Source organism: Myotis daubentonii, chromosome 3 (genome assembly GCF_963259705.1).
Source record: "Myotis daubentonii chromosome 3, mMyoDau2.1, whole genome shotgun sequence".
Lineage (NCBI taxonomy): Eukaryota > Metazoa > Chordata > Mammalia > Chiroptera > Vespertilionidae > Myotis > Myotis daubentonii.
The window spans coordinates 190,465,657-190,486,705 of record NC_081842.1 but is presented as its reverse complement, the minus strand read 5'-3'; the positions used below and the strand labels follow the sequence as shown (position 1 = coordinate 190,486,705).

At 43.9% G+C, this 21,049-nt stretch overlaps 1 pseudogene; it reads left to right on the top strand.

Moving 5' to 3' along the window:
- Positions 1-15,526: 15,526 nt before the first annotated feature.
- On the top strand, positions 15,527-16,234 carry LOC132229774 (olfactory receptor 2T10-like; annotated as a pseudogene).
- Positions 16,235-21,049: the final 4,815 nt, after the last annotated feature.

Sequence of the window (21,049 nt, the reverse complement as noted above, 5' to 3'; positions counted from 1 at the left end):
ACATGTCCTTTCCTTGTAGATTCTGCTACCTGCCACAGTCTGGAGTGCAGGCAGCAGACTGAGAGAGAGGCTCCACCTTCAGAGCTGTGAAGAAAACACAATGGGGGGGGGTCCCTTTATTGCAGTAGGCATTTTCCAAGGGCAGAACTTTATAGAATTCCAAGGTTCAAGAATTTTAAGATTCAAAAATGAAAAAAAAAGGCATTTTAGAGGAACCAGCCTAAAAGAACCTTGAGTCCTTATATATCAATAAAAGGGACTTTTGTGTCCTGTGTGTGAGTTCTCAGGGGCCACCCATTCTTGCAATTAGTTTAATTTGGGGTAAATCTATTATACTTACTCTTCTTGAGATCAGATTAGATGCTTTCCACTCTTCACTGTTCTTGCTGTTTTCTCTGTGGTCACAGACATGAGTTCCATGGAGAAGCTATTTGGCAAAGGTAGAGGCCTCTGCAGGCTGACTGATCAGGCAAACAAGGAAAGAAACAGTCTCTATGGAAATAAAAATTTGTTAAAGTTGTCTTGGACATCTGAAGATGATTGATAGGATGAGGATGAGGACAAAATACAAGCAAGATTAGAGATTAGTCATGGCTGAAAACAGGGGTTCCTGTAAGTAATGGAGCTTACCCTCTAAGCTGAATGTTGGTAGGCCACCATCTCGAATGCTTTATGTCTACCAGGTCAGGCTAATGCAGTCCACTGTCCTAGAAATTATGAATTGCACCAGAACTGTCCACTAGTATGGAAAGTATCTTCCTAGGGTTATAGTTATGAATTAGGTCTGGATGGGGAGCGAGCTGGAGTGTTGGCGAGGAGCAGAGACCAACATACTAGAAAGAGGGGCTCGTAGGGAGGAGTAAGGGCAAAGATAGAGGACTAAGAAAGGAGATTGCTATGAACAGAGGGGAAAGTGGGTGGTCTGGAAGGCACATACGAACTGGGTAGGTAAATAACATGGATGGGGTAGTGGAAAGAGCTCCTACTATTCAGAGGAGGGAGAGTGGTAGGGCAGAAAATACAAAGAGGTGAGTGCCACATGGGAGTAGAGCCAGGAGAATCAGGATCCAGGTTAGGAAGGTTGCTTAGAAGATGAATTTTTTTAGGAACATAAGGAGGCTGGAGTTTAGATGGAGAAATTCGAGGTAGCTTGCTTCTCATTTTTCCAAAATATTATTCATCTTGTCAAAGTGGGGACTGCATGTAAGCTCTGACCTAGGCCTGCAGTTATCTCATATACTAGCCCTCGCCTCATCTTATGGCATAATGCCCATTATGACATGCACACAGCTATCCACTGGGCAAATCAGGGAGGCCCCATAAAACCAGAGAAATGGTCCCAGTTTCTAGTGATCATGGAAAATAACAGTGGAAATGAGGCTATAATACTTGTTCACATTCCCTGGGAAAACGTGTATACATGTCCCTCAGTTGGCAAAGATGGATCAAAGGGCTAAGATAGAGTTAGGGTATTGGGACCCAGGAGAATGGATCTGAGGCAGGACTGGACAAAGTGGGGAGAACTCAATATTCCATTTATTTAACCTACTACATTTTTCAAAGGCCTTTCCTATCATATATATCACTCCATGAATATGAGGCATCAGAGAAGAGATAATATGTCCATATTATGACTGATGAGGAAATTGAAGCCAGAGAGGGAAGTGTATAGCAAGCAGCAGACCAGAACTTGGGCCAAACATCAAGCAGTAGGGGCGTGTAGGAAGAGGCAGAAGATGGCACAGAGCACTGAGAAGCAGCATCACCTCCTTCCATTTCTGGACAGGATGCTATAAGGGTGCTTCAGAGCGGACTCTTACGGTGTACTTTCTGGTTAGTGCCTGTGGTTCCTAGATTGATTTGTTGCCTGACCCTAAGATGGTACTAGAAACATAAGGCCAAAGCCAATGGGATGGCTGCCCTTTCCTGATGCCTATTGGCCAGCTTTCAGCTTTCTTACTACTTGAGATGCCTACTTTTATGTCAGATGATTTAGGGACTACTGCACTCTCCCTCTCTATTTTGTCTGTAGGAATTCTCTCTCCTTAAAACTCCTGGTTCCTTTGAGCACCACCCAAATCATAAGTCCCTTTGGTCCCCTATTCTATCCTACGTACTTTTTTTTTATCAGAGAAAATAAAACTATTTCCATTTTCTTTTCAAAGTCTAATTTTAATCCAAACTGAACAAACAAGTAGAAAAGTGAGAAAGCTAACTGTAGGTATACCAAATGTGAAGGCATGGATTATTAACAGAACTTTTTACCTGCATATTTACAAGCAATCCTTTTGTACCTAAGTTTTGTTTTTAGTTAGTTGGAAGAAGATTTTTGACATTAGATAAAAATAGGACTGAGGTGGTACCACATTATAGTAAAAGTATTGGAAATGTGATCCTCAAGGTGTATCAATTATAAACCAGATGAAAACTTGAGTGACAAAGATCTAGCAAAATTATCTAGTAAAAAAGTCAATGCAATTCATGCTACCAAATAAAGATAAGAAAGCCATATAAATAGAGCAGAATAATGTCCTAGGCTTTGGGAATTGCAATAAATCCTCAGTGAAGAATCTTGGTTGTTTAGTTGAAAGCTCCAACTTTTCCTTTTCTTTAAAAAAAAAAAATTTTTATTGATTTCAGAGAGGAAGGGAGAGGGAGGAAGGGAGAGAGAGAGAGAGAGAGAGAGAGAGAGAGAGAGAGAGAAACATTGATGGGAGAGAATCATTGATCGGCTGCCTCCTGCATGCCCCACACTGGAAATTGAGCCTGCAACCCAGGTATGTGCCCTGACTGGGAATCGAACTGTGACCTCCTTGTTCATAGGTCAATGCTCAACCACTGAGCTATGCCAGCCGGGTCCAACTTTTTATTTTAATGACATTTTAAAAGTCCTTGGTATCAAATAGCACTTGGATGTGTAAATCAGTTAATGACATATTCTAAGACTTTAATGCCAGAGATTTTTATGATTGTGATTCATGTTTTTAAAACAATTCATTGAGACACTAAATGTAAAACTAAATGCAAGCTATGTACTCACATCTAAAAAAGGAACGCTACATTTCTGCAATAATGTGTATTTCCAGGCAAAGATTTTTTCCCTCAAGAAAAGCTGCATTTAAAGGATAAACTTCTAACTAGCTAGCATCACTTTTAACATTTCATTTATTTCAGAATCGATTTTATTGGAGCCCAAGCAGTGGAATTAACTTTATATAATATACTATTTTATATATATACTAGAGGCTCGGTGCACAAAAATTTGTGCACTCGGGGGGAGGGGGAGGTCCCTCAGCCCGGCCTGTGCCCTCTCGCAGTCTGGGACCCCTCGGGAGATAATGACCTGCTGGCTTAGGCCTGCTCCTGGGTGGCAGAGGGCCGGCCCAATCCCTAGGTGCAGCCCCTGGTCGGGCTCAGAGCAGGGCCGATTGGGGAGTTGGGGCGCCTTCCCCTGTCATGCACAGAGCAGGGCGGATTGGGAGGTTGCGATGCCACCCTCAGTCACACTCAGGGTAGGGCCAATTGGGGGGTTGGGGCACCGTCCCCTGTCACACTCAAGGCAGGGTCGATGGGGAGGTTGCAGCGCCACCCCCTGTCACGCACAAAGCAGGGCCAATCAGGGGGTTGGGGTGCTAGCCCTGTCACGCACAGAGCAGGGTCCATCAGGGGGTTGGGGCGCCGCACCCTGTCACACACAGAGCCTCAAGGCGATCAGGGGGTTTGGGTGCTGCCCCCTGTCACGCTGCTCCAGGGGCCAGGAGGCCTTGCGGCTCTGCTGATCCCGGTGCTGGGAGGCATATTACCCTTTTACTATATAGGGTGGAGGCCTGGTGCACGGGTGGGGGCCAGCTGGTTTGCCCTGAAGGGTGTCCTGGATCAGGTTGGGGGTCCCGCTTGGGTGCCTGGCCAGCCTGGGTGAGGGGATGATGGCTGTTTGCAGCTGGTCACACACCCTTCAGGGTGGGGGTTCCCACTGGGGTGCCTGGCCAGTCTGGGTGAGGGGTTGAGGGCTGTTTTCAGGCTGGGGGTGACTGAAGCTCCCAACTGCTCCTTTTTTCCTTTTTTTATTTTTTTATTCTTGGATTTATGGCTGTCACTGGAGCTGAGAGCCAGCTTTAGCTGTGAGACCTCGCTGCTGAAAGCAGGTTTCTGATTTGTTTACTTTCTGTATTTGAAACTTTGTTGCGACTCCAGCTCTGAGATCCTGGCTGACTGAAAACAGATTTCTAGGGTTTTGTTTAGCTTCTATATTTGTAACAATGTTTCTTAGCAGCTCAGAGCCCAGCAGCGGCAGGCGGGGAATGTTGGAGTCCTCCGTCACTGAAGCAAGCAAGCCTCCTGTTTGTGTCAGTAGCCTGGCTGCCGGCCGCCATCTTGGCTGGCAGTTAATTTGCATATTGCCCTGATTAGCCAATGGGAAGGGTAGCGGACGTATGGCTAATTACCATGTTTCTCTTTTATTAGATAGGATAGGTCTTGATTTGGGAGGTTAGGTGCATCACTGCCTTCAGAAATGAGACGCAACAATTTAACTGAACTGACGTATTCATAGGACTGATTGATCGAATCAATGAAATATGGGGCAATATACCAACTTAGCTTCTAGAATGTGAAATTTTATTATTTAAAGCTCCAGAGGCCAGACTGAAGGGACCTAAATTCTGCCACCCTGAAGCTACTTTGCAGGATATTGGTTTTAAGCTTGTTTATTAAGAAACAAAAGATTAAGAAAGAACTTTTGACCCTCCCCCCCTTTCCTGCCTGAAAGATTCAGACAGAGAAACCTGTTTAAGGCAAAAGATGTTAGGATGTTTGCCTTAGCCTAACTTGAATTGAGTACCCTTTATAAGAGGGGAAAAAACAACCAACCAAACAAACAAAAAAACCCAAAGCAAAACAAAACCAAAAACCAAAACCACAAGAGGGCTTAGGCCGTGCCTGTTAGCTAGATACCCACTGTGTCCCATTGTTTCTGAGTTTCCTGGCAAGAATTTTACTGCCATGTGTGTTCTGCTCTCCCTATAAATTGCCCATTTTCACTTCTGAAATCGATTACCCTGTTCCCCCTCCCTTCGCTTCCCCACTTTGTCTAGAAATGTCTTATGTACCTAATGCTTCACTACTGTTTTTGGAATTTTCATGGAATTAATGTGTCTACGTGAATTCCCCATGCACATGTATTAAACTTTGATTTTCTCCTGCTAATCTGTCTCTGTTAATTTGGTTGTTAGCCCAGCCAGAAGAACTTAGAAGGTGGGAGGAAAAGTATTAATATTTTTAACCCCCACAGGATAAATGTGAGAGAATTATCAAGAGATAGCACAAAGAGATCAAAAAAGAAAAATGTGTGATGTTGTGATTTAAAAGAAACATATATTTGACCATTCAGATAACCCAAATATATTTCTCATATGTAGTTGGTTTTTGTCTACAATTCCTGAAAACAGCTCTGAAAACTCTTAGAATTTCCTGAGCAATAAGATCAGTGGGAGCACCTTTTCTTATATCTGGTGTCTTGACCTTAGTTCCTGAAATCCCTTCAGAACCATAAAAGTGAAATAGGTGTCTTAATCCTTAAGATAACCCTTTCCACTACAATTGGGTGGTCATGGATGAAGTGACTTTGGGAAAGCACCTAAGGATGGGGGCTGGTTTTCAGAGGAATCAACCATGTGATTATACTAGTAGGGTTGGAGCTTTCAGTCTTACCCACCCTGTTCTTCAAGGAAGGGAGCGGAGTTAGAGGTTAAACCAATCACCAATGGCCAATGATTTAATAAATTATGTCTGTGCAGTGAGGCCTCCATAAAAGCCCCCACGGACCGGGTTTGGAGAGCTTCTGAGCTGGTGAACACAGGGAGGTGCCGGGAGGGCAGTGTGCCTGGAGAGGCCTGGAAGCTCGGTGGCCTTTCTTAGATAGCTGTCCTTGAGTGACATGTCTTTTATAAGAAACTGGTGATCTTATAAGTAAAATGTTCCTCTGAGTTCTGTGAGCCTCTTTAGCAAGTTAACTGAACTCAAGAAGAGGGTTGTGGGAACTTCTGATTTATAGCCAGTGGGTCAGAAGCACAGGTACAATCTGGATGAGCAATTGGCATCTGATGTGGAGGGCAGTCTTGTGGGACTGAGTACTTTACCTGTGGAATCCGATGCCATCTCTGGGCAGATAGGGTCAGAATTGAGTTGAATGGTAGTGAGACATGAGGCTCGAGAAATTGATAAATGAATTCCCAGGCAAGGGAGGGGTAAGCAAAGGGAATCGAAGTTTATTACAGCGGAAGTAACAAAGCTCTGGGTGCCTGAGAAGCTCACTGGTCTAGGGGTTTATATTTGTCTGCTCTTGCCCTCTATGGCTCTTTCAGAAAAACACCAGCCAGTCTCCTTTGGCTTTCATCTCCACACTTTTATTTCCTGCTTTTGGGTTCAAGGGGAAGGGCACTCTGCGGTTGACTGGTACATTCTGCTTACCTTGCTCACATTCTGACCATCTGGCTCAGTCCATCCTTATCTACTATCTTCCCTCCTCGAGGCCCTTGCCTGATCCCATCTAACTCCACAGTAGGACATCTAACTGGTGTTGAATTGTTTGCTGGTAAACACTCTCCCTCCCTCTCCCCCGCCTGAATATCAAAATTTGATGATCAGAACCATTTAATATGACAGTAATATTGAGAAGTATGTAGAACAAAATTTTAAAGTCTAACATGTCTAATAAATACAAAAAGGAGAAAGTCGAGAGAATGAGGAAGAGAAATATTTGAAGTGATAGTAACTAAGTCTGTTCCAGAAATGGTAAAACTCATTAATCCTCAGATTCAGGACACACACTGGATTCTTCTCCTTTTTTTCTTCTTCCAGTTAATATAATTCTCCATTTATTATTACTTTTCTAACATACTAGTGTACAGCATAGTGGTCAGACAATCATATTGTTGGGGGCTGGAAGAACAGCACCGAGTGTTAGACTGGTGGGGTCATACTGGACCTGGGTTCAGCAGCCTCGGCACTTGAGTTCTCGCTAGGAAAGAATTCAGAGCCCAGACAAACTATGAGAACATTTACTTGGAAAATCACAGAGGCAGAAGAAGTAATTCACAGACGACATGGGTTTAGGAAACAAATTATAGAGGTAAAGGAAGGGCCCTTGGAACTTAGAGGTGAGGAAGGTGATGGTAATGTGCCTGGGGAGCAGAGGGGGGGAGGGATGGGGGAGGAGGAGGAAAGGAAAGGCTCGGTGTGCTCCCTGAAGAGGGAGCTCTCTGCCCTGGGTCCTCCACCTCGGGGTTTTCAGGGTGGAGATCTTAGGGGAGGTCCCAGGGAAAGATCTCAACAGAATAGTAAGCAGCTTCCCACGTGTGTCCTTTCAGGGTAGGGGCCTCCACAGATTGATTGGTGAGCGCCAGGGTAGGAGGTCACTATTCAATGCAGCTCGTCCTGAGGTCAGCCTTGGTATTGCTTGTCTGGTTTTGCTGCTTTTCTGGGCCTGGAGCAGAAATACAACTGAGGCTAGATGCTATCTCTAGGGAGGAAAGGTCAGGGGGTCCAAACTGCATGACCTCGATATGCTAGGGGAGGAAAACTCACCTGAGGGTGAGGTCCCACCCTATAATTGTCCTTTGCTAAGCACCCAGGGCTTTCTGTCCTGGTGACCTTTTGTACCTGGCCTGTCGTCCTTGCTCTGCTCGTGTCTAACTGCCTACCACAAAAGTACAATATATCATGACCAAGTGGGACTTACTGTAGGGATGCACAGTTGATTTGACATTAGAAAATCAATCACTGTAATTCATCATAGTAACAAACTAAAAACCATATGACCATCTCCATAGATGTAGAAAAAGCATTGACAAAATTCAACATCCATTTCTCATAAAAACTCTCCACCTATGAAGGAATAGAAGGGACTTCCTTAACTTGAGAAAGAGCATCTATAAAAACTCTATAGCTGAAATTATACTTAATGGTCAAAGGCATGAATGATTTTGCAGTGATAAGGGGGATGATTTGATGGTGGTGGTGAGCTGATGAGTTAGGTGATAATATTGAGAATGATAATGCAATAGAGAAAGGATGAGACTTGGGAGCTGATGATGAATGAAAGTGGTAATGAGAATACTAATGGGGTAATGAGGTTATGATGATGTAATATATGATGAAAATAACAGGGTGATGGTGGTGGTGAAAGTGAAGGTGCTTTGGGCATGTGCTTAGTAGCTAGTGCACACACCTGGGATAAAATTAGATAAAAGTTAAAACAAGTTTTTTCAGATGCCTCTGAGGGACACTGAGTCACTTCTGATCTTCCTGCTTAGCTACTGATATTGGCCCAGCTGAGTAATAAGCTGAAGTTCTTAATGATGTTCCCTTCCCTATTTTAAGCACAGAATTTAACAAGCCTCCCAGGACTTCTCAACTGTGGCTTAATTGGGCCATAGCAAGCAAGGAGGACTTCTGGGGCAGAGGCACCCAAGAGTGGCTCTCAGAAACTGGGGAGTAAACTTGGAAACACACAGCGGGGGTAGAGGGAAGGAAAAGTGATTAAGATAGAATATCTAGCTTAATTGGGATGAGAAGAGTGTAGTTCTCTGTATAATTGATAGTTCTTATATCCTCCTGGGAAGTGGCAAACTAATGCAGAACTCACGGGGAATTCTCCGTGGCTCTAAGTTGGGGGCTTATGATTGCTCCTGGAAAGCTACACACACAATCTTAAGGCAGGCCTTGAATTCAGGTGGCTACACTGCCTGAGAAGTGTTTCTCCACCTTGAACAAACCTTGGCGTGCAAGTCAGTTACTAAAGATCAGAGCTAGTAGGAGCCTAAAGGTGACAGTGATAGCCTGGTTACATCAGAAACCCCTCAAAAATGTTTTCATTGTTATTACTTGTAATTTCTTTAAAACTTTTTTTCTAATTATCAGATAAACATTAATACACTCATTATAAACATTCAAATAATATAGATAAGTAAAAGTCCCCTTTGATCCTCTCTTCCATACTAGTCCCCACTGTTATGCCCAGATTTCAGGATCCCCATGAGACCACACCAGGGAGCCAGCCTGTCCGATGCAAAAGCATAAGAGTCTTTATTCAAACCCGGGCTTGGCTCCCCTACCCTCCTTACTGATGCAGCAGCAAGTGGCAGAGAGAGCTAGCCCTGTGGGAAGAGGGGTTTTATAGGGGGGTTGGAATAAGGGGAGGAGAAAGGACTGTGGGCCCTGCCGATTGGCCAGGTGCAAGTCGGTGTCTTGTTACACAGGATGTGGTCATATCTATGGCACGCACTTCCCTTGATTGTCATTGGTTAGTTTAAAGAAGTCCTGGGTATGGCTAGCAGAGGCTTGGGCTTCTGGGAAGAAGCCTTGCCGAGCACATGGCTGCCCAAAAATGGAGGATCCAGGGTAAGATGGAGAGCAAGATGGAGGGCGTAGTCTTCGCCCTTTCACCCACACCAGAAGTTAAGTCTGTTTGCAGATTTTAAAAAATATGCTTTAACTTTGTATACCTATGGACATGCAGAAATGTAATCTTGTTCTCTTTTTCCTAAAGTGGAGGGATTTAATGATATCATAACATAATAATGATATAAATGACATTTTCACTATTAGGTCAAAAGGTATATATACTTTAATTTTTTTCAGCTTTATTGAGGTATAATTGACATAAAATTATAAGATATTTAAATGTACATCATGGTGATTTGATATACAGATGCATTGTGGAAGGATCCCCCCAGCTAGTTAATTAACACATCCATCAACTCATATATTTGACTTTTTTGTTGTGTGTGTGTGTGAGAACATTTAAGTACTAATGTCTTAGCAAATTTCAATTCTATAATAGTCTTTTTAAAAAATGTTTTTATTGATTTTAAGAGAGAGAGAAAGGGAGAGAGATAGAAACATCAAACATCAATTGGCTGCCTCCTGCTGCCCCCTACTGGGAATCCAGCCTGCAACCCGGGCATGAGCCCTGATTGGGAATTGAACTGGTGGCCTCTTGGTTCCTGGGTCAATGCTTAACCACTAAGCCATACCAGCAGGGCCAAGCTATAATACTGTCTTATCAACCACAGTTATTATGTTTTACATGAGCTCCTCAGACCTTATGTATCTAATAGCTAACATTTGGTACCCTTTTACCAACCTCTCCCTATTTCCCTTAACCACTCTGGCAACCACTTCTCTATCCTCTCTTTCTATGATTTTGAGAAATTTTCTTTTTGTTTTTTAGACCCCACATATGAGTGGTACCATACTTATTTGTCTTATTTCACTTAATGCCCTTGAGGTCCACCCATGTTGTTGAAAATGGCAGGATTCCTTTCTTTCTCGTGGCTGAGTAATATTCCATTGTATGTATATATCACATCTCCTTTATCCATTCAAGCGTAGATGGACATTTGGTTTGTTTCCATATCTTGGCTATTATGAATATTGCTGCATCAAACATGGGAGTACAGATATCTTTTCAACATGCTGTTTTCATTTCATTTGGATATACACTCAGAATATACACTCAGAAGTGGAATTGTTGAGTCAAATGGTTGTTCTATTTTTATACTTTTTGAGAAACCTCCATACTGTTTTCCTTAATGGAACATCAATTTACATTCCCGCCAACAGTGCACCAGGATCATCTGTTCTTCGCATCCTTGTCAATACTTGTCATCTCTTGTCTTTTTCATTATAGCCATTCTAAAAGGTGTGAGGTGATATCTTATTATGGCTTTGCTTTTCATTTCCCTGATTATTAATGGTGTTGAGGCAACTTTTCATATACCTGTTGGACATTTGTATATCTTCTTAGAAAAAATGTCTATTCAACCCTATGCCTATTTTTTTTTTATCTAGGAGCTCCACATTGCCCAGGTAGAGTATTAGATTCTTATCATGGTTTAAGAGCATTTTTAAACCTAGCCTTGCTTTCCTCTTCAACTTCTCTCCAAATTCCAACTCAGATGTACACTCTCAGATCAACCCACCAAAGAACTTTCTGTTCCCCAAACATGCTATTGTACTTTGCCATTACCCAGGCTTGGTTTGCCTGCAGTGTCTAAGATTCTCATTCCTTTCCTTATAGAATATTTTATTGCATGCTAAAGGCCTAATGTAAATGTCATTCCCTTGGAAAAACTTAGTTGCTACATCTTCAGAGCCCTTGCATTGGGTGCAAACCTCATTGAACACCCTGAAAACACTGGTTTGTCAGTGCTTATTTACGGATAAGATTTTCTTCTTGGCTCTAAATGATCTTTCTTCAGATCTGGCCCAGGGGAGAGATGTGAAATGTGTGTTGGAAGATAGAAAGCGGAGGTGCCCAAGGGAGCTGGTATATGTTGAGACAGAAGTCATTCAGTTGTGTTAGACTGGAGGGTGCAGCCGGATCCCTTAGAGCAGCGGCTCTCAACCTGTGGGCCACGACCTCTTTGGGGGTCGAACGACCCTTTCACAGGGGTCGCTTAAGACCATCGGAAAACACATATATAATTACATATTGTTTTTGTGATTAATCACTATGCTTTAATTATGTTCAATTTGTAACAATGAAAATACATCCTGCATATCAGATATTTACATTACGATTCATAACAGTAGCAAAATTACAGTTATGAAGTAGCAACAAAAATAACTTACGGTTGGGGGTCACCACAACATGAGGAACTGTATTAAAGGGTCGCGGCATTAGGAAGGTTGAGAACCGCTGCCTTAGAGGGATGAGCTCCTTGGACCCCTCACAGGTCACTCAGGAATCCCAAGAACAGCGATGGAGAGTAATGCATAGCAGGAGGACAGAGAGGGTCAAAGTATTCACAGCTGCTTTCTTGAGGAAGGTGAATCTGGAATTTATGGGAGACTTGGACGTTATAAGGGAAGAGGATCTTTAGGTGGGGAGCATGGCAGGTGCATAATTGGGAGATTAATAACTTTATAGGTCACGTACCATAAGCCAGGCAGTCCCAAAAGCTTTATACTTATTGACACATTTTATTTTAAGACCCTATTAAGCAGGTTTTATTTTACTGTCAAAAAGCCTAGAGACCCAGACAGGTTTTTGAAACGTGCACAGTCACACAGCTGGTAACTGTGTGAAATCAGGGAGCCATGCAGTCTGACACGAATCCAGAGAAAACATGGAGCTTGGGAGGGCGTGAACAAGCAGAAGACTGGCCTGACCAGAGCAACTAGGGCCGTGGGGAGCAGTTGAGGCTCGGCTGGGAGGCTCAGGGAGACTGTCCGTACATAGTCTTTACTACTAGGTGATGAAGTTCACGCTTGATATTCAGACCTCAGGGAATTCAGAGGTGCTGGGAGCTCATTGGAAAGTCATGGATGTGTTGCCCAGGGAATCGGGGCCCCTGGGCACAGAGCTTCAAAGGAGAGCGCCTCAAACTCCTGGCCCATGCTCACACAGAGCCCAACAGCAGGTAAAGAGTAGCAGGGGCTCCTTCTACTGTCTGTAAGTCCTCACATCGGTGTGTCCCTTCCTGCCTGTGCTTCTTGCTCTGTCCTTTGATCCTCTGCTCACTTCTCTATCTCTCTGACTTGCTTTTTTTTAATTGTCTAAAGTTTTACATATGTCTTCTTCTTCCCCAACTGATCCCCACCCCCTCACCCCCGAAGCCATTCCCACCCCGGGCAAGCCCCCACCGCCCTAGTGTCTGTGTCCATTGGATATGCTAATATGCATGCATACAAGTCCTTTGGTTGCTCTCTAACCTCCCCTCCCCTACCATTTGTTTCTGGATCTATTCTTTTTTTGTTTGTTTGTTTGTTTTTTGTTTTTTATTTTTTTAAAATTAAATCTTTATTGTTCAGATTATTACAGTTGTTCCTCTTATTTCCCCCCATATCTCCCCTCCTCCCAGTTCCCACCCCACCCTCCGCCCTCACTCCCCACCCACTGTCCTCATCCATAGGTGCACAATTTTTGTCCAGTCTCTTCCTGCATCTCCCACACCCCTTCGCCCCGCAAGAATAGTCAGTCCATTCCCTTTCTATGCCCCTGATTCTATTATGATCACCAGATTATTTATTCACTTGATTCTTAGATTCACTTCTTGATAGATGCATGTTTGTTGTTCATAATTTGTATCTTTACCTTTTTCTTCTTCTTCCTCTTCTTAAAGGATACCTTTCAGCATTTCATATAATACTGGTTTGGTGGTGATGAACTCCTTTAGCTTTTCCTTATCTGTGAAGCTCTTTATCTGATCTTCAGTTCTGAATGATAGCTTTGCTGGATAAAGTAATCTTGGTTGTAGGTTCTTGGTTTTCATCACTTTGAATATTTCTTGCCACTCCCTTCTGGCCTGCAAAGTTTCTGTTGAGAAATCAGCTGACAGTTGTATGGGTATTTCCTTGTAGGTAACTGAGTTTCTTTCTCTTGCTGCTCTTAAGATTCTCTCTTTGTCTTTTGCTCTTGGCATTTTAATTATGATGTGTCTTGGTGTGGTCCTCTTTGGATTCCTTTTGTTTGGGGTTCTCTGCGCTTCTCGGACCTGTAAGTCTATTTCTTTCACCAGGTGGGGGAAGTTTTCTGTCATTATTTCTTCAAATAGGTTTTCAATATCTTGCTCTCTCTCATCTTCTGGCACCCCTATAATTCTGATGTTGGTACGCTTGAAGCTGTCCCAGAGGCTCCTTACACTATCTTCGTATTTTCGGATTCTTTTTTCATTTTGCTTTTCTGGTTGGGTGTTTTTTCCTTCTTCGCATTTTGAATGTTTGACTTGATTCTTGCGCTCCTCTGGTCTGCTGTTGGGTGTCTGTATAATATTCTTTATTTCAGTCAGTGTATGCTTAATTTCTAGTTGGTTCTTTATCACAACATTGAGGGTCTCATTAGATTTCTTGAGGATCTCACTACATTTATCGGCGGCTTCTAGACAGTTCTTGAGAGACCTTAAAAGTGTGGTTCTGAACTCTATATCCTCCATGGACAATTTTGTCCTGTTTCTTTGTCTCCGCATTTTTTATGCTTTCTTGGTGCACCCCCTAGTGGTCTTTGTGTGAAGACTTATAGTTAAGCCTTGATTGTTGTCGGCAATACCCGGGGTGATTTGACCTCCAGGCTAACTGGTTATGAGAGTCCGCTGTGTCTGCAGTGGGAGAGCTTCTGTGCTGGATCTCTAGGGTGGTGCTAATCTAGCATTTGCCTGAGGCTATTCGGCAAATGGCTCTGCGCAGGGCTTGGGCGGGGCGGGTTCCCAGGGATCTACAGGGCAGGCTGGAGCGAGCAGTTATGGCTGCTCTCAGTTCCGTCCCTAGGGGCTCTGCCTCACAGAGTCCCAGCAACCGCTGCAAGCCTCGGAGAGAAAGCTGCCTTCGAGTTCCCACCGAAGCCAGACAGTCCTGCTTCTCCCGTTTGAGTCTGGGTCCCTAGAGACTCGCCTGGATCTGGAGCTCAGAGTCTGAAACTCCCTCCTGATTGAAAACAACAACCTCGCCCTCCGCCGCCAGCCCGCTCCGCACCCACTCTGCACCTCAGTATTTCACTTCAGCACTGCGTCTCCTCTGAGTCTGGATATGATATTCTCTTTCCTCCTAGTTGTAGAATTTCCACTCAGCCAGCCTTCCTGTGGTTCTGGATGATGTCCGTTCCGTCTTTAGTTGTTTTTTGAAGTGGTTGTTCGAGGCAGCAATCTCCGGCGTTAACCTATGCCACCATCTTGGTTTTCTCTCCTGGATCTATTCTTGTTCATCAAATTATGTTGATCATTATATCCCACATATGAGTGAGATCATGTGATATTTATCTTTCTCTGACTGGCTTATTTCTCTTACCATAATGCTCTCCAGTTCCATTCATGCTGTTGCAAATGGTAAAAGTTCCTTCTTTTTTATAGCAGCATAGTATTCCATTATGTAGATGTACCACAGTTGTTGTTTTTTTAATATACTTTATTGATTTTTTACAGAGAGGAAGGGATAGGGATAGAGAGTTAGAAACATCGATGAGAGAGAAACATCAATCAGCCGCCTCCTGCACACTACCCACTGGGTATGTGCCCGCAACCAATGTACATTCCCCTGAGCGGAATCGAACCTGGGACCCTTGAGTCCGCAGGCCAATGCTCTATCCACTGAGCCAAACTGGTTAGGGCTGTACCACAGTTTTTTAATCCACTCATCTGCTGATGGGCACTTAGGCTGTTTCCAAATCTTAGCTATTGTAAATTGTGCTGCTATGAACATAGGGGTGCATGTATCCTTTCTGATTGGTGTTTCTGGTTTCTTGGGATATATTCCTAGAAGTGGGATCACTAGTTTCCCAGCTTTGCAGGGGTCCTAATATGCAGTTACTTTGCTACTAGATTTGGAGCTTTCACCTTATTAATGATGGTTCTGTTCTTTCTCTGCAATAGGAGAGGGATGCAAGATTTCCTCTGGGGAAACCGCAGCTCTCTTACTGAGTTTATTCTTCTAGGACTCTCCACTAACACAGAGATCAACGTTATTCTATTGTCTTCCTCTCCTTCACCTCATCTCCCTTCTGGGAAATGGGCTTATTATCATCTTGATGTGCATGGACTCCTGCCTCCACACACCCATGCACTTTTTCCTCAGTCATATCCATTCTGAATATGGGCTATGTCACCACCACAGTGTCCCAAATGCCAGCACATCTGGTTTGCAAGAGGAAGACCATTTCCTGCATTGGATGTGCGGCCCAGATGTACAGCTTCCTGATGCTGGGAATCACTGAGTCTTGACTTTTTGCAATGGTGGTTTATGACCGGTATGTGGCCGTTGGCCATCCCTGAGGTATAAAGTCATCATGAGCTCTTTGCTGTGTGGGTGAATGGTGGTCATCTGTGGATTCTGGGGTGTCATCTGCTACTAATCTTCCCTATTGTGGTCCCAATGAGATCAATCACTTCTTCTGTGAAGTACCTGCAGTCTTGAAATTAACCTGTGTGGACACATCTCTCAGTGACCAGGTGAACTTCATCTTGGGCTTCATCCTTCTGCTGGTCCCACTTTTCCTCACCATCATTGTCTCCATCAGTATGTTTGCTGCCATCCCGAGGAATCACTCTGCCCAAGGGTGACTCAAGGCCTCCTCCCCCTGTGCCTCCCACATCACCACGGTTACTACGCTCTCATTCCATTTTTGGTTATGTTAGTAAGGCCTGGCTCTGAGGCCTCCCCATAAAAGGACAAAAAGCTGGCTCTATTCTACAATGTCATTTCTGCCTTCCTCAACTCTATCATCTACAGTCTTAGGAACTAAGATGTGAAGAGGGCTTTCCTAGGAGTGACAGGCTGAGCCAAAACACTAGAATGAAGTCACAGAAACATGGGAACCAGCAACAAACCTAGGGCACAGCCTACATGACTTTTCCATCCAAATTCTTTCCAACATCAGTGAGCACATATGATACATGAATGGGCTAGAGCTAGACTCAGTGAGATGATGAAGGAGAACCCCCAGAAGGCTGTGGCAGGAGGTGTTCCTCAAGCTTGAAGACACCAGACAGTGGACTGACTTACTGGAGGCAAATCATATGTTTAATTCATTTTTAAATTACCAGTTTATAAGACCTGGCCAAGAATTGGCGTAATCATCATCTTTCTATTACTAAATGAATATGAGATTGAGTGATTGAGCTCTGGACTCATAAAATAAGATCAAAGTAGTGGGCATATGATGACTCCTAGATCAGTGAACCCCACTATAGCTCAACTTAAGAAAAATTTGAAATAAAGAAAAGGGAATTATATAAAATAGAGTTCAGGGAAGTGAAATATGGGTCATTTTCCCACCAGTACTAGAGTATGAATTTAAGGCACATAAGCCCTCATGTCATTAAAGAAAGGAACTTTGCTTTACTGAAATGATACCTGTATAAAGAAGTAAAAATTGGGTGAAAATCTCCCACCCAGATATTTTCATAATGCATTTTCAACTTTATTGAAATATACTGACATACAATGAACAGTAGATATTGAAAGTATACAATTTGATGAGTTCTGAAATATATATATATATATATATATATATATATATATATATATCTGTAAAACCATCACCATGATCAAGATCATTATCATCATCATTCCCCAAAGTTTCCCTATGACTCTCTGCAGTTCCTCTGTATTAGTTATTTATTGCTGTGTAATAAATTACCCCCCCCACACACACACACAATTTCATGTCTTATGACAACAAACATTTATTATATATACTTTTTGCAGTTTCTGTGGATCCATAATATGAGTGGTTAGCTGGGTCCTCTGGATTATGGGCCCTCACAAGACTTCGATGAAGGTACCATTTGGAGCTGCAGCTATCCTAAGGCTCGACTGGGGAAGGACTGCTTCCAAGCACACTTGATTGTTGCTAAGATTCTGTTCCTGACAGGCTGTTAGACTGAGGGTCTCCTTTCCTTCGTGACTATTGTTCAGAGCATCCAGCAGTTCCTTCCGTGTGGGCCTCTCCCTAGAGCAGCACAGCACGTGGCAGTTGGCTGCAGAGAGTAAGCAAGAGAGCCAGAGAGACTGAGAGCAATGCTGAACCAGGGTCTTTTGCAACCTGATATTGAAAGTTACTGCTCCCTCCCGTTTGGGGTATTGTGATTATGAGAAATGAAATACTAGGTCCAGCCCAAACGCTAGGGGAGGGGATTACAAGGACGTGAATATCAGGATGCAGGTGTCATTGGTTCATGCAAAATGTTTCTCCCTTGTGATTTAGACTTTTGCTAATCAGGTAGTCGTCTGTGGATTAGCATCACCAGCGTCACTTCTGAGTGGTTAAGAAATGCAGTCTTGGCACCCTCCCGCTATGGAATCAGAATTTGCATTTGAGGAGATTCTATAGGTGATTTCTAGGTGCTCTTAAGTTTGAGAACAATGATTTAGCCAACACTGCAAGGACAATATCATACCACCTGTCTCAGTAGACTTGTATAAACTCTAGACTTTTAAATTTGAATGTGTTAAGTATTCAATATACAGTGTGTGTGTAGGGGGGAGTAGGTTTACAGTTGTGAGTATGCAAAACACAGTTTATTCTTTTTTTTCTTTTTTAAAAAAATATATTTTATTGATTTTTTTACAGAGAGGAAAGGAGAGAGAAAGAGAGTTAGAAACATCGATGAGAGAGAAACATCGATCAGCTGCCTCCTGCACATCTCCCACTGGGGATGTGCCTGCAACCCAGGTACATGCCCTTGACCGGAATCGAACCCAGGACCCCTCAGTCCGCAGGCCGACGCTCTATCCACTGAACCAAACCGGCTTTGGCAGCACAGTTTATTCTTGCATTATGTATTAATTATTATATTATTTGTATTATAGCTGTAAAACTACTTTCCCCACCCCTGTGTTATGTATTTAAGTAATATATTTAAGTCATTCAACATTACAGAAGTATTTTTACTCGGTTCCAATGTTCTCATATCTTAAGTAACACAATGAAAATTGTTGTATTACTTTTCCTGCACTTCTGATGTCTAGTCGCTAAAATATCTTAACACTGGAAGCATTAGGCCAAAGTATTTAAGGTTCCTGATACAAAAAGCCAGATCCTCTGGCAAAAAGATCAATTTATACTCCCACCAGCAATGTGTGAAAGTCCATGAATCATTGTCTTCTGGTCATCCCTGATTGTTTAAAAACTTAGCCAGTTTCAAAGGTGAAAAACTGTTATCTCATTGGTATTGTAACGTGCATGTCTTTGGTGGGATTTTCCCATATGCTTATTGATTATTTGGATTTCTTTATGAACTGTTCATATCTATTGGCAGTTTTCTGGGGTGTTTGAATTTTTCTTACCAATTCATAAGAGCTCTTTCTATATTAATGATATGCTTCGGATGTCTGCAAGCATTGCAGTTATATACCTTGTTTTGTTATTTGCCTTTTACTTTTGCTTCATTATGTACACAACACTATGGCTAGAGGCCTCAGAGCTGGAGGCCTTTGCCTGCCCCATAGGGAACCTCCTACCTCTGGAGGACTGTTCCTTTTCCAGCATTTCCAGTGGGGTAGGATAATATCTTTGAGGACCATGCAAACCTGTAGCCTTGGTTTCTTGCTGAAGGCACAGGCATTCATGTTCAATAATCCTGGGCAGTACGATTTAGGTTTTTGCAAGGAGCTTCATAGGAATGTGCATCAGCAAGGGGCTGGGAAAGAAGGACGCGAGGGGCCGCATGCTAACTTACCGGAGTTGTCCCTAGAACGTCATGGGGATGGCTTTGTTGGGTGCTGGCGTTCCTGCACCAGCAAACAAAGGCAAAAGCCGGTAAATATGGGTGATGCCCAGGAACACGAACCTGCAGATTGGCGAAGCCTGGGGAAAAACAATGCCTTTGTAAGATTCTACTAGGAATAAACAGAGTTTGGGGGGAGGTCCCCCCAAGCAAAAGGGAACAGAGCACAAAACTTCCCACTGAGCTTTAACCTCTCTCTGGACTACCTAAATTTTGTATCTAGGGTAACAGTAGGCCCACTCTCCCCTCTCTAACTTTCCTCAACCTTAAGTGGACAGAGTGGGTCCTTTTTCTTTGAGATCACCCAAGACAGGCTGTGGTTTTCCAAAATGGATTTTATTAGAAACAAGAGGAAAAGGGGAAATCAAAAGGTATAAAAATACCAATGAACAGAAACAAGTGGTCATAAAATAATGTGTCCCCTTTTCTAAGGTAATTTCAGTCAACCTCAAAGTCAATGGAAACTCATGTATATAAGATATATAATGGTAAGATTATATACAAGATATAGAATTATATAACCTACTCTATAGTTATATAATGATAGATTAATTGTATTGAATGTGGGATATGGGTACATTTTAGTATGTGTCTTCTGAAGTATGGTGCCCATGGTGGTCTTTAACTGCCCAGTGGCCTCTCAGGTCTCAGCCCTTTGAGGGTGTGTTCTGTCTGGCATTTCAAATCCCTTGGTGAGAAGCTTTTCTCAAGCAGGAGAGAAGGGGCCACTCTCCGGCTGTGGCACCTCACTCCCTGAGGACTGTAGCACCAAGGACTTGACAGGTGACAGAAAGAACCTGAGACAGTGCGGCAGCGACCTGGGGTCCCCTCTGGCCAAAGTGAATTCAGCCCTGTTCTGAGCGTGAGAAGGCCCTACTGCCGGGGTGGGGCTGGGGGTGGGGGCGCGGAGTGGAGTTACATTTGGAACTTGGCCCAATATGTGCCTGCAGGACCCAAACTGGGCTTGAGCAAGAAGTTGAGAGCCACAGCGGGGAGAGGCCTGTGAGAACTGAGCCCAAGAGCCTGGCTTCAGAGACAGGGGGGCTCCTTAGGCGGGGCCATCAAGCTCATCTGGGCCTGCCTCCTGGGCACAATAGGGTAGTGGGTAGCGGCAAGTCAGGGTCGAGTCCTGGAGCCTCGCTGTACCCTGCACTCCCTGGATAAAGTCCCCCTCCCTCCCCTCCTGACTGGCCACTCTTGTGGCCACACTGAGGGCTTGGCACTTTCTCCTCGATGACAGGGTCTCTCTCTGTTCCCTGCTCTGCTCTACTGATCCTGACCAGCATGGAGTCCACTGCAGCACTTGGCAGGGCCATGGAGGCCTCTTTCTCCACCCCAGGGGAGCTCAGGACCTGGTGGGTCATGTCCAGATGAATCTGATTTAGGTTCCCTCTCAGACCCTCTCCATAGTGAACCTCCTACTCCTGAAGGGCTGTTCCTTTTCCAAGATTTCCCTGGCTCATCCTGGGACGCTCTCTCCCGGGATGCCCAGTCTGTGGCCCATCTCCCTTCCACGTGGCAGGGCCTGAATTCAACAACCAAGCTCTGTAGGGAGCAAGTGTTCACGCGCATAGGTAGTGGAATCGTCTTTCCAACCTGCAGCTCTGGCTTTGTTCCTCCCCTGCTCCAGAACCTTCAATGGTTCCTGTCCCTGGAATTCAGTCCCAGCTCCTCTGTCCAACCATCAGAGTTCTTTGGGAGCTGACTCTGCCCACCCCTCCAGCCTCCTCTCCTGTCTCACACCCTGCACTCCCTGCAGCCTGAACCACCTGTAGATCCCCAGACACACACCTCACTTCACACAGCTAGGATGCCCTGCACAGCTCCTC